Raw genomic sequence first — 13,041 nt, forward strand, 5'->3', positions numbered from 1 at the left:
GTACAATTTGTAATTCCTTTTAACTGCTTTTTGGTATAGTATAATCTAACAGCTTATGTATGCACGGTATAGCTTATATTAGTGTAAGAAACATATCTTAGGCCTTAGCATAATATTAAAATAGACACTATGTAATGTTAAAATGCTTTTATTCATGTAACTAACTCAGAGAATGGTGTAAAATAATTATGTGGTTTCTCACATTTGTGGACTATCTTATCATTCAGATAAGATAGTAGTGACAAAAACCAGAACACCGAGGGAAGAATTTATTAACTCTTACTCTTATCAGGGAGTACAATAACAACAGGATAGAACTACGAGAAGAAATAAAATATATTGATTTAATCTACAAGATGGCATGAAGACAAGTCAAGGATTAAAACCAAGCAGAAGAATTCCGAGAACATCTAAACTCACAGGAATGTTTGAATATGTATAAACTCTCATGAATATGCATGTAACTCACGTAACCATATACAAGAACATTGTTTTAAGCTAACCGTGTGTTTTTGGAGTATTGCCAAACATCACAGAGCTGGATATTAAACTTTTATCCCTTATTAAACTTTTATTAAAAAAAAAAAAAATTAAATAGTGATCTCTGTTTCTCACAAGGATCAGTGTCGTAAGAAGATGGAGCGTTGGACAAGGGACCGGGGAGAGCGTTTGCGGTGCCGGGATCCTGACGCCTTCACCTGCGTCTCTCCCGAGCTCAGCCCTCTTCGTCGCCCGGCCCCTGCGCCAGGGAAAGACGTTTCTTTCTTCTTGTTTCCTTCAGCTTCCTCCTCAGCTCTTTTCCTTTGGTGAGTCGCTCCGACTACTGTGCTTGCTTTACACACTCTACTTCGCCACTGGCGAACCACCACCCTCCGCTCCCCTTAGGGCTTGAGGGCAGGGGAAGGAGGGGACGGGGCTTCGGCCGCTCTGCGCCGTGGAGTGGTGCTCGTGGGCTCGGCGGCCGTTCTGCGCGGTGCTCAGTTGTTCCGGCGGTGGCGGAAAAAGGAAGTGACGCCACATGCAGAGCCTTGCGGCCTCCGGTGACATTCTGGCGCTGGGGACGCGGAGTGGCGTCCGCGCGGCTAAGACCCAGCTCCTTCCGGCCACCCATGCCCCAGCTGTTACCCCCCTGGTGGAGGCTAGGACGAGCCTTGCGGTGTGCAGGTGAGTGAGGCTGGCGCGGCCAGGGCTCACCCACTGCCCGCTTCTGTAGGGCCGGGCCACCGTGCCCCAGCCGCGGGGGCGCCGGAGCCGTTGCCGTTAGCCCGGCTGCGCGTGGGCGAGAGACGGCGAGGCGCCGTGGGAGAGGCGGATACTGGCCTCTCACTCCCCCAACCTTCCCCCGGGACTGGCGGAGGCGGGAGGGCACACTCCAGGGGCCCGGTCCCATCAGGGTCGGGAAGGCCCGCGCCGGCCGAGGGCTTTTCAGGGAAACATGGGAGTCTGTTGGGAGCTTTCAGTACTGACTGCTTCGGTAATAGTGATCTCCATCGCGGCCCGGCCCGGTACTGGGACCGCGGGATCCAGCCTAGCCGCCTCTTTTCAGCTCTAACCTTGCCTGGAGTCAGCGGATGAAAGCCTCACCACATCTCCTGGAAGCAATTTTGGCCACTTAGTCTTTCCTGGGACATCTGTAAAGTGCTGTGAGATCGTGTTAGCTCTTTCGAAAAAACCCTTTGAAAAACAAGGGGTGTAAACTGCTTCAGTTTTATGCTTCTCTAGTTGTTTTGCTTCTTTGTTCACCTTGTGGGAAGCTATATTTTATGTGGAAAAAAGTTCCAAATTGTTCGTTGCTTATGTAGCCTGAGTTCTCCTTGAACTCCTAATATCTAGGTTGCTGCTGAGGCTTTGAGCAACACAGGCATCCGTAAAGAATGTAAAATTTAACTGCTACCTTTTTCTTTTTAGAAGGAAAAAGGTAGTCTGAGGAGACTTTGAATAATTTAACTATTACCACAATTCCAATATTGAAACTTTCTTTGCCTTTATTTTTAATTGTATTTTTGTATTAGTTTGTTAATAGCAGAATAAGGCAACTTGTTTTAAAGTTTGTAGGTACTTTTGTGAAACCATAACTGTAATAATTTAGTTAAACAAGGTCTTGGTTGTAACTAGTTGCACACTTTAAACCAGCACAAAGTACCTAACTGTTTCAAAGGCTGGGAAAAAATCTTGTCTATAGAGATTCTATGGCATAACTCAGTCCTGGTTGGTATTGTGGTTTGGTTTTTTTTCACTGTCAGGTAATTCTAGCTTTTAAAAACAAATAATTAGTAAATATTTGGACCTTTGAGCATCTCTTTAAAAATGTAAAATTTTTCTTAATTCCCACTCCCAAGAATTTTTTTCATTTTAAGTCTCCTCTGGTACTTTTCAAGACCATAAGACCAAATAATAGTTTCACTTATAGGCAAGGGCTAGCCTATTTTCAGTTTTCAAGCTAATGTTTTAAGTCCAAACAGTAATAGCTCTCCCCTTAGAACAGCAAACAAACATTAAATTTAAAAGGTTTCTCTTAAAGTATCCTACATTGCTTAAGTCTATTAAAAATGTGATGTTTGACCTTGAGATGGATACTGAGTATGGTACTCTTTTGCGGTCTTCATCTTGTGGTTCTCCTGCTTTAGTTAGCACCTGTAATGACCATTTCTATGATATAAGAGCCGAAAGTCAGGCAGTCACAACAGCACAGCTTCTCCGCTACTCTGGAAGAGGGTAACATTGCTTTTGCAGAGCAAATAGGTTTGTAACAAGCTCTAAGGAGTCATTAAGTTACTTGTTATGTGTTTTCTAAGCCCAAATAACTTTCCCCCCCATCCTTCATGTATGGTACAAAAACAGTGAGATGAAATGTGGAGAACTCAGCTGTCTGACAGCAATCATTTTTAAGCATAATTTTCTGAATATTTCTTACCTTTACTGACCTAGCATAGTTTGATGCTGGCAAAAGAAGCTCCAAAGGGGGTGATTATGTGGCTGCTAAAGGCTTATAAAATAGTGCTTTTTGTGGTTCATATATACCAGTAATGCTAGTATTCTGTGTAGGGACTTAGGAGGAGGGACTGTGGGGGTAATGGAAGATAGTACATGAGTTTGGGCAGCTGATATTTATGCCCAAGTATGAGGATAACACTTCTGACTCATTTTTAAGCACTTTATTTTTTAATTATAATGTGTCGACTATTTCTGTTTGCTCTTTAGCCTAATTGCTGGTTGACATGAAGAGGTGCAATGAGATTCCTGAGAAATCAGGAAGAGGAAAGTGACCGTAGTCTTACGCACGATGTGTATTGCAGTACAGCCTGGGCATTTATGCTTTCGCTTGATAAGTGCATGCAGTCTGCCTGCCTGGTAGAAATTAAAGTGCACAAACAACCTGGGAAATGAGTGTATACATTAAACTGGGTACTGTGAAGGGAGGGGAAAAGGTAAGGAACCTGATGCCAACCACAAGGCAGTTGAGAAAGGTCGATAGAGTGATCACAACACAGAAACTAAGCCCTGCTCTAACTGATAAAAGAGAAATAGGAAGGATGTTTGTGTACATTTCACAAATGAGCAGATCACACTGGCAGCTGACAGTGTGGAGGAGGTGGGGATTAATCAGGTAAAATAAGATTGAATTACCAAGAGTAAATATGGAGAATCATGAGAAGCTTTGGACACTAAATGTTAGGGAGATAAGTGGATACAACTTGATCTTGTTATAATGAGACCAAGTTATATACCGAGAATTTGGATGCTTTTGTGTATGGATTCACTGTGATCTGAAAGATTCATGCAACACGTGCCCTTGAAGTCTTTGCAACCATGTCCTTGTGATAACAGCAGGAAGTCAGTTGCAGCTCTATTTTGCAGGGTAACATGTCTGATACTGTCAACGTCTGTTAGTAGCTCACTTAGTACCTGAGACATGGCATTGGTTTGCCTACTCAGCCAACGTCCTAGATTGCCTAACATTTTCAAAGCTTTTGCTGCAGCAACTCCAGGTGCCAATAGTGAGGCTGCTATTCTTTTTCCTTTACTCCAAAAATTAATTAAGCCTTTGAAATCTAGTTCAAATTGCTGGATAAATCTTTTACGCCTAATTTTTTGATCACGAATTAAGGCAATCTCAGGTGCTAGCACAGTAAACCTCCCCAAGCTACATGGTCTGCCTGTCTTGGTTTGAAAAGGTAGGTGTCCGCTAAGGAAGGCAGGAGCCTTCCTTGAAATGGAAAATGTAAACCCCCTCCCTCCGAATTATTATAATTTTGAAATTAAGGGGCTCTCAGGCAAAGATATGGGAGCAGGAATAACAGTTCTTTACTGGGAAAATTAAAAATACAACTGCAATAGTACAAACAAAAAAGAAAAACCACTGACAGAATCAGAATATGACCCGACACCCTGTGGGTCAGGCTGTTGGTAGCAGTCCAATTGAATGGTGGCTGCAGTCCTCCGGGAGTGACAGGTATAGTTCTGTTGAAGCAGTTATCCTGTGCAAGGGTGTAGTTTTCCTCTGAAGGTCCAGTGGTGGTGTAGATGGGCCTGGCCTTCCTCTAGGAATCCAGTGGAGAAGACAGCTGCTCCTCTTGGAATCCAGTGGGAAAAAACTGCTCTGGTGTTCTAAATCTCAGATTTTATCTAGGTAGGAATGCTTGGCTCCTCCCCCTGAGCAAAGCATCTCACAATGGGATGATGTAATTTTATCAGTCATGCAGTGAGACTCAATGTCCCATTAACAGAAGATATTTCCCAGAGGGAGGATTGGTTGGAAGAGATAAAGAAAACTGCCCAATTAACAGAAGATAACTGCCTCACCTCTAACAGATGGTAAATAGAATGCACACCTCCAGCTAAATCTTTCAACCTAAGACACCTCCTCTGATGCAAGATGGAATGTCAGGCCATGCTTTGTTTCCACAAATGAGAAACATCCCAGATCATAACTGTAACTGGGAATCACTGGACCAGGAAAAGATGGGTGAGGTGTAGTTACACCACATCCTTTCATTTTTATAGAGTGGGTTATGTGGGGAAACATCCCACCATGTATTTGATTGCTTTCTTATAGCCTGGACATCAGTGATACTTCATATTAATTCGGGAGTCTTTTTAATATAATGAAATCTAACACAAAAATCCATTTTTACAGAGCTCAGAATTTCCAATTCTTGGGATTCTAGTGGTGCATGTGGTAATTTCCCGGCCCAGTAATCCCTGTTATCAATGGGATTGTGAATCCATTCATTGCGGGGACACAACACACGGATGGCGTACTTGGTTAGTGGCCACACATCCATTGGTAACCCAACTAAACAGGTGGAAAAGGGGTTGTCACAGGTGGCTACTGACAGACACAGGGTTTGCTGCTTAGTGTTGTTAGCTAATGTAACCCAGACATTTTTCTTTGACTGCGGAACTTTCCAGGTCTTAGCAAGGAGTATGGCATCGATCAGAATGGGAGTAGCATGTAGGAGTCCTTTAGGAGTCATGTCTGGTGGAACAATCTGTGGATTAAACTTAAAAATTAATAATGCTTAAGGAGTTAAGAAACCAGTGGTATTAATCAGTAATGGGTAGGAGGTGAGGGATGGTTATTTGCAAGCCTCAAGGTGTCTTTTCTGTAGGTTCTTCCTGGGGTTCTGATGGGTTTTCTCCTCGAGCCAGGTCTTATGAGCTTTCAGAGGACCTATCACACCCGAGATAGCCCAGCTACCTCAAATGGCATAAAATTAGCAGGATGACTTCTGAGGTAGTGTTGGAAACAGAAAAGGTTTTAATAAAAGGCAAAATAACAAAGCTCTTGCAGAGAAAACCCGAGCCAGGGTCAAGAGGTTCTTGTTCCTGCTAAAACACCCCACAAAAGCAATTATTTCCTTTTTTCTCTTCTTTTTCTAGTGAATTACTTAAGCAGGACTTTTTGGCTTCTGTCCAATTGGGTAGCCTTAGGTTTGAGATGAAGTCTCAAAGGTCCTATGAGGTGTCTTTTTACCAAATTGAGGAGAGAAACTTCTGGGCTTTTTTCCTTTTTAAGGAGACAAAGGATAATTTGGTCACTCTGTCAACAGGGGGCACATTCCTATAGGGTTCCTCCTGTTGAGCTTCTTGATGATCTTGTAGAGGCTGCAGATATAGCTTAATGTTCTTTGCTGGAACCCACCAAGGTCCTTTACCTGTAGAAAAACACAAGTATACCCTTTCCTCCAAGTAATTAGAGGAAAGGGTCCTATAATTTGGCCTGTTTCAAGATCTTTGATTAACACTGGGGGGGGGGTCTCTCTTTTAATTGTGCCTGCATTGTATTAGAAAAGTGCCTGATAATTGGGGGATTTGGTTCCATAAAGGAATTCTTAAAAAATTAAATACAAATGTGGCCTTAGCAAGTCTTTCTACTGTGGATAATGTCTCTATTCCTCCTTTTTGTTGTTCTAGCAGGTGTTTAAGAGACCCACGTGTTCTTTCAATAATTGATTGGCCTTTGAGAGAGTGTGGAGTGCCTGTGATATGTTTGATTCCCCACAGATTAAGAAATGGCTGTGTTTTCTGGGAGACATAGGCAGGCCCATTATCTGTTTTTATTTCTTGTGGGATGCCTAGAGTTGAAAATGCTTGTAGGAAATGTTTAATAACATCTTTTGCCGTTTCACCTATGTGAGCAGAGGCAGAGATTGCTCCTGAGAAAGTGTCTATTGAAATATTTATTATATTTAAAGCAACCAAAAGATGCATAATGGGTAACATCATTTTGTCAAATTTGTAAACTGTGAAGCCCTCTAGGATTTACTCCTGCCTCCATAGACAGCAGAGAATATTTTTAGCAGTCAGGGCATGTAGTGACAATGGCTCTAGCTTGGTCTCTGGTGATATTAAACATGCGTGTTAGTGCAAGTGCATTTTTGTGGAAGAATGCATGGTTGAGCCATGCCTGCTTGAAGATGTTTGGAAGTGTGGTTTGTATGGTCATCGCAAGGATATCAGCTTGTCTATTGCCTTCTTCTAGGAATCCTGGCAAAGAAGTGTGAGAATGTATGTGCATGACAAAATAGGGATGCTGTCTCTGAGAAAGAGTAAAAATTATAGTTTTGAACAAAGAGTATAACTGATCGTTAGAAACTGTTTTTAGGAATGAATTTTCAGCTCTCTCAACTGTTATGTTGGTGTTCCTATGTCTGAGACATAACATAAGACAGACCATGTGTGTTTCCTCAGAAAAAACAGCCTGGTTTATTGTCCGGAGCTTTCTTTTATAGCCCATACAAAACTCCCAGGTTGAAACAGGTCATTGGTCTATCTGTGTGCCCCCAGACTCTGAACCAATAAAATGCCTGCACCCTAGGAGAGCTCCCATTGGATGTGAGCTTCTGTCAGTCAGCCCACAGGCTGGTTCATGGAGCTGAGCTGGACTGCTTATTTATAACTTGATTAATGCTAACTACAGATCAGCTTTCAACGCAACACTCAACGATACCTACAACGTAAACAGAATCAGTTACCAAATTAAAAGGGTGTATAAACTTAGAAAAAGCTCTAACAACTGCAGCTAATTCAACTATTAGGGTTGAACCTTCTACTGTTTCAATGTCAGATTCCCAATCGTGTTACAGGGTTTTGCCAGGTTATAACCAATTTATGGGACCATCCTGATCCATCGGTGAAGATGGTTAGGGCATTAAGGGGTACATCACTTTTTAAAGGTTTAGGAATTAAGCTAAGAGAGGAATGTAACAGCCTATGTTTAGGGTGATGAATTGAAATTTGCCCAGTAAAATTTTCATGTGTAATTTGCAAGCATTATGATTGTTGTAATAGCCAATCTAAATATACAGTAGTTGTAGGTAAGAATATAGTAGAGAAATCTTTCCAAGCAAGAGAAAATAAATGTGACCTGGCTCTTATAACAAGCTGAGCCATCATCTCTGGCTTTGTTGTTATGGTTTTGCCAGGCTGGTGGGGTACAAAAACCCATTCTAAAATTAACAAAGGATCAGACGCCTCGGGGTCCCACTGAAAAATTAAAACATAGGGTTAGGGTCCTTTTTCCAAAATAGCTAGCAGGAATGGTAAGTTTGGATTTATTCTGTGTGCCTGATGAGTTTGAATGGCATAGGATACCTTATCTAAGGCATCCCTTGCCTTGTCAATTAGCTGCCTAGGTGAATTTAACTCAGAATCCCCCCTTAACAAAACAAACAATGGAACAAAATCTTCGTTAGTAATTCCAAGCAGAGACCTAACACAATTAATAGTTCCTAACAGTTTTTGTAAATCGTATAGTGTTTCTGGTGTCTCATTTAGTTGCAATGGCTGGTGCTGTACAGTTTGAGAGAGAATTTTAAGTCCCAAATATTTCCAAAGTGATGTCATATTTTTTCTTCTGTGATGGTAAGTCCTGCTTGTTGGATGGCTGTGACAGTGGCTTTTAAAGTTGTATCTAAAGATGAATCATTTTCAACTGCAATAAGTATATAATTCATATAATGGTAAATAATCGCTTGTGGATGGTCTTGGCGAACCGGAGCCAAAACTTTAACCACCAACCATTGGCATATGGTCAGGGAATTTTTCATGCCTTGGGGTAGTACCATCCAGTGGTACCTCTGGAGAGGTGCCTGTCTGTTGAGGCTTGGTATTGAAAAAGCAAATCGAGGGGCGTCATCAGGATGAACGGGAATGTCAAAGAAACAGTCTTTTAAATCTATAACAGTCAATTTCCATTCCTTAGGAATCATGGCAGGGGATGGTAAACCAGGTTGTAGTGTGCCCATGTCTTCAGTGACCTCATTGATTTTACTTAGGTCTTGTAGGAGTCACCATTTATCACTGTTTTGCTTTTGATTGAGAAAGATGGGTGTATTCCATGGGCTTGTGGCCAGTATAATGTGACCCTTTTGGAGTTGTTCTTGTATTAAAGACTTAAGCGTGATGAGTTTTGCTTCAGGGAGGGGCCACTGATCAATTCACATGGGTTTATCAGTTTTCCAGATTAATTTAAGGACGTCACACTGCTCAATGGCTCCAATTAAAAATTTGTCTCTAGGCGCATTCCCCACTGGGAGAAAATGTGTCTTCCCCACAAAATTATGGGGGCTTTTACCATGAAGGGTCTGGTGGTGGTGATATGGCCTTTGGGTCCCTCAAACCTAATCAACTGCATACTTCTCAGGCTGTCGCTGGTACCTCCAATTCCTGATAGCGTTCCTGAAGCAGGTGTAAGAGCCCAGTCGGGAGGCCACTTGGGCTGTGAGATGACTGTCACATCCGCACCTATGTCAACGAGTCCTGAGAGAACAATCTTTTTGGTGTTAAGTTCTAGAGTGCAGATTAGTTGAGGCCGATTGCGGCTTATTATCCTAGTCCACATTACTAAGGATTCTGATGTGTTGTTAGAGTCCTGTTCGGGGAGCAAAATCGCTTGAACAATTACCAGTCCCTGGGGGATAAAGCAAGGTGGGTCAGGGCACATAGCTAACACAGTGATTTCTTGTTGGAATGTCACTGATAACACAGAGGGCAACACAAAAAATCCCTCAGTTCTTGATCTACACATCCCCAAAATTAACAGTTCACAGGGCCAATCTTCAGGCCCAAGTTGACCTGTTCATATGGTGTGTGTAAAATAATCGGTCAGTGTTACTGGGTTGGCACTTGCCAGCTCCAATCTGGAACCTGGGGGCAAGGCTGCTCGTAGCCCCGGGAGGAGGTGTTGAAGCTCTGAGCTACCTGGCTTCCAGTGGTCATGGGCAGAAATGGCTGAGGCATTTGTGTCATGGCGCAGGGCCATTCTGCATTCTGCTGGAAGTTTCTCTAGGCCAGCTTGCCATAACCCCCCTGTTTTGGGTGACATTGGTTAGTGTGAGAGTAACTCCTTTTACGTTTGGAGCAGGCAGGAGCCTTGGCCCTTGCTCCTTGTTGGGGACAGTCACTTTTGAAATGTCTGTGTTTGCCTTATTCAAAACATGGGCCAGGACCTTGTTGTTGTGGTCCTTGGGTGACAGTTTGTGTGGCAGAGCTAGGACCTGACTGTTGTTGAAGTCCTTGAGGAATAATCTGCATTGCTGCCAGAGCCTCTGCTATGCTTTGCCCTACTGCCTGAGCCTTTAGGGTATCCAAGTGTTCCGGTGTTCCAAGGCGATAACAGGCCTCAATCATTTGCAATAAAGTTGGCTCAGGCTCAAGAGGAAGGACACATCATACTTTCTTGCCCTCGGGATTTGCATTTGACATGCCTAATTTTTTAGTAATTTGTCTTTAGCTTTCTCTTCTATGATTTGTTTTTCAATGGTTTGCTTAAGGTGGTCAATGAATTTCATGTATGATTCACCAGGCCCTTGCTTTGTATCTACAAAATCATGTGTAGGTGTGTTACCATCTGGCACTTGCATGAGTGCTTTCTTTGCTGAGTTTTTAATATCATCAAGCACTGCCCTTGGGAGGTTTGTGGCTTGCTCACTGGGCTGGGAGTATGCCCCTTCTCCAGTTAAATGTTCTAGTGTTAGCATTGCCCGTGTTTGGTCCTTAGCACAGTCAAGCAACAATTGTTATAACAGTCTTTTTCACCCCCCTTCCCACAGAGTGAATTCAGTGGAGGATAGCAGCACAGTCATCATATGTTTTAAGTCATGGGGAGTTAATACGTGTGCAGTAAAAGTAGCCCGTATTAGATTGTTAAAAAAAGGAGAATCCCTTCCATGGTCTTTGGCAGCTTTGCACAGTTCTTTTATTTCCCCATAGGCTAGAGGTTCTCATTTAGGCCTAGTTCTCCCCCTTCTCTACTGCACTGGAAAAGCAGTGATTTTTTAAACCATTTCCCAATTCCTATCCTTTACCACATTTGTCTGTATCCTTTCCTATGGATCGATGGAATCACTGGATCCAGAAGAGGTTAGGTCTTCTTCCGAGGAGGAAGGGGAGGATGCAAGCACAGTGTTTTTATTGCTGGATGGGTAAAGGCAGAGCTTGTTCTCCAGCACAGTCACCGACATGAGTGCCACCATGTTGGAGAGCAGCACTTCTGGGACCATGGTGGGCATGGTTCTGGTTTTCCCAGGAGGGGTGTGGCCCAAGGCATGCTGGGAGTTGTAGTCTGAAGCGGGAGCGGTGGGACCCGGAGCGACAGGGGTGGAGCTGAGGGAGGAACCTTGAGGCAACATGGCGACTCGAGTGGCATAGACGTCAGAAGGGTGTTTAGCAGGTAATACAACAGGATATTTGGATGAATAGGAGGGAGGTTGGGATGGTGAAGGAACAGGAAAGGCGGGGGAGGAGGATCCAAGACAGCATGGCCACTGTTGTCTCGGATCCCAAGTGGAGGAATTGGAGGTGGACATGGGTTGGCGAAGTAACGGGGCGGACTGATGTTTCCTTTGAGCATGCTGGCAATGTTGGCCCCATGTCCCAATCTGGAGTAGAGAGAAGGGCGAGAAAGGGAGGGGTACGAAGAGGCAGGAGTTACAATTTGTATGGGCTGCTGTGTCTGGGACGGGCTCCGCCCTCGTATCATATCCTATCCTCCCCCAGGGTTAGAAGGGTTAAAAGCAGTCTCGGTTTGGGAAGGAATCGTGTGTGGTGGGACGGCCCTGGACCTCTCAGGAGCGGTGGTGGCTCTGTGGGGAGAGTCCAAACTAGATTCACACTGCGATGGCGAAGTGGGGGTGGGGCTCAGCGATGGGAGTCGCTCCTCTTCAGCTTTTAGTGTTTTGGAAATCAGGCAACAGACGCGCTGCGAGGGGGTCCCCCCTAGTAGCTAGGTCATAAAGCATGACCCCTACCAAGTCCCAAAAGCCCACGGAAAAAATTTTACAGTTTGTGCTGTTTTCCGAAGCACCATGTGGGGCCAAGCTGGCAGCAGGTGTGGCTGTCCTGCAGGCTGCGGCTGCTGGGCTGGCAGCAGGTGCGGCTGTCCCATGGGCCATGGCTGCCAAGGCAGAAGTGGCGGTGCCGGCAAGCAGGGCTGGGGTGGAGCAGAGCCTGGTGGGCAGACGAGCACGGGGGGTGGCAGCACTGATGGCTACAGTTGCTGAGAAGTTGCAAAATACCCACTTTAGAAGATTTCTTTAACTTACGCTTTTCAACCTTTCTTCTGTGGACTGCTAACAAAAGTTCAAAACGTCCATATACGTCCCTTTCTAATCTTGACAGTCTTATTCCAATCCTGTAGAGTAATTGGGATTAAATGGGGTATGCCCACCTGGTTGGGGTAGGTGCAACAAGAATAAGTGTCCCTTTTCTCCGCTTACTTGCTTTTTGGGCAGGCATCTGAAGGAACCGAGCCAACTCTGAGGGTAGCTCATAACCACATCAGGCCTGATGATTTAATCCACAGAAAAGAAAAAAAAGTCCTACCGGTTGGCCAAGACCCAGACAAACTGAACTGAGAAGGTCCCTCAATATGATGTCCCTGTTCTTGCATGCCAACTGTTGCAGTCTTCGCTCACTGCGACCCCTAGTCCGGCTTGGCTGGGGGGAACATGGCAAAATGAAGGAATGGGCGCGATGGACTTGCCTGAAAATAAAGACTTTAATAGCAAAATAACAAATGTAGAAACCGCATGATTAAGGGTCAAGATCCAAAGATGGGAAGGATGTGGCAAAGGCAACAAGGTATAGGAGTAATCTGAGAGCAATCATGAACGTGAACTTGGAACATGACCTTATTTGTTACGGGTTCCGAACCAACTGAGAACAAGAACCAGAAACCTGACCAAGTATAGAATAGTTCCATTAACATTGATTCCCATGACCACACTCTTCTCGCCATGACCTGACTAGATGTCCCTTTTTCAGTATCCTGTTTCCCATGGTCTTCGGTTGATGCCTCCTGTATATGCTTCTGAGACTAAACCACTATTTATCCCAGCCAGCCCTGTTTCCATATACTTCTTGCTTACTGAGTCCCGGGACCACTGTCACAAGTGTTTTCTTCTTTAGGAGCATTTCGGACATGTAAAGATTGTGGTATTGATTGTTATCAATCTGGTGGGTGCTGAAATCAATTGGTACCTCTTAATACTGGTCAGAAAAGATCAAGGTTTGGTGGCAAGAGCAGCCCAACAGCAG

General features: G+C 44.1%; 1 protein-coding gene across 5 annotated transcripts in view; it reads left to right on the forward strand.

The window, feature by feature from the left end:
• The first annotated feature begins 693 nt into the window (after window positions 1–693).
• The window catches only part of LOC118701504 (protein C18orf25-like), a 110,386-nt gene continuing 98,038 nt past the window's right edge, over window positions 694–13,041 (forward strand). For 2 of the 5 annotated variants that reach the window (XM_054517764.1, XM_054517766.1), the window contains exon 1: window positions 700–806. The gene's annotated coding sequence lies outside the window, so the exon portion shown is untranslated. Of the gene's footprint in view, window positions 807–1,050; window positions 1,165–13,041 lie in introns of those variants that run through there. The other 3 variants (XM_054517765.1, XM_054517767.1, XM_036406149.2) reach the window with 3 other exon arrangements.

Source organism: Molothrus ater, chromosome W, assembly GCF_012460135.2.
Source record: "Molothrus ater isolate BHLD 08-10-18 breed brown headed cowbird chromosome W, BPBGC_Mater_1.1, whole genome shotgun sequence".
Classification (NCBI taxonomy): domain Eukaryota; kingdom Metazoa; phylum Chordata; class Aves; order Passeriformes; family Icteridae; genus Molothrus; species Molothrus ater.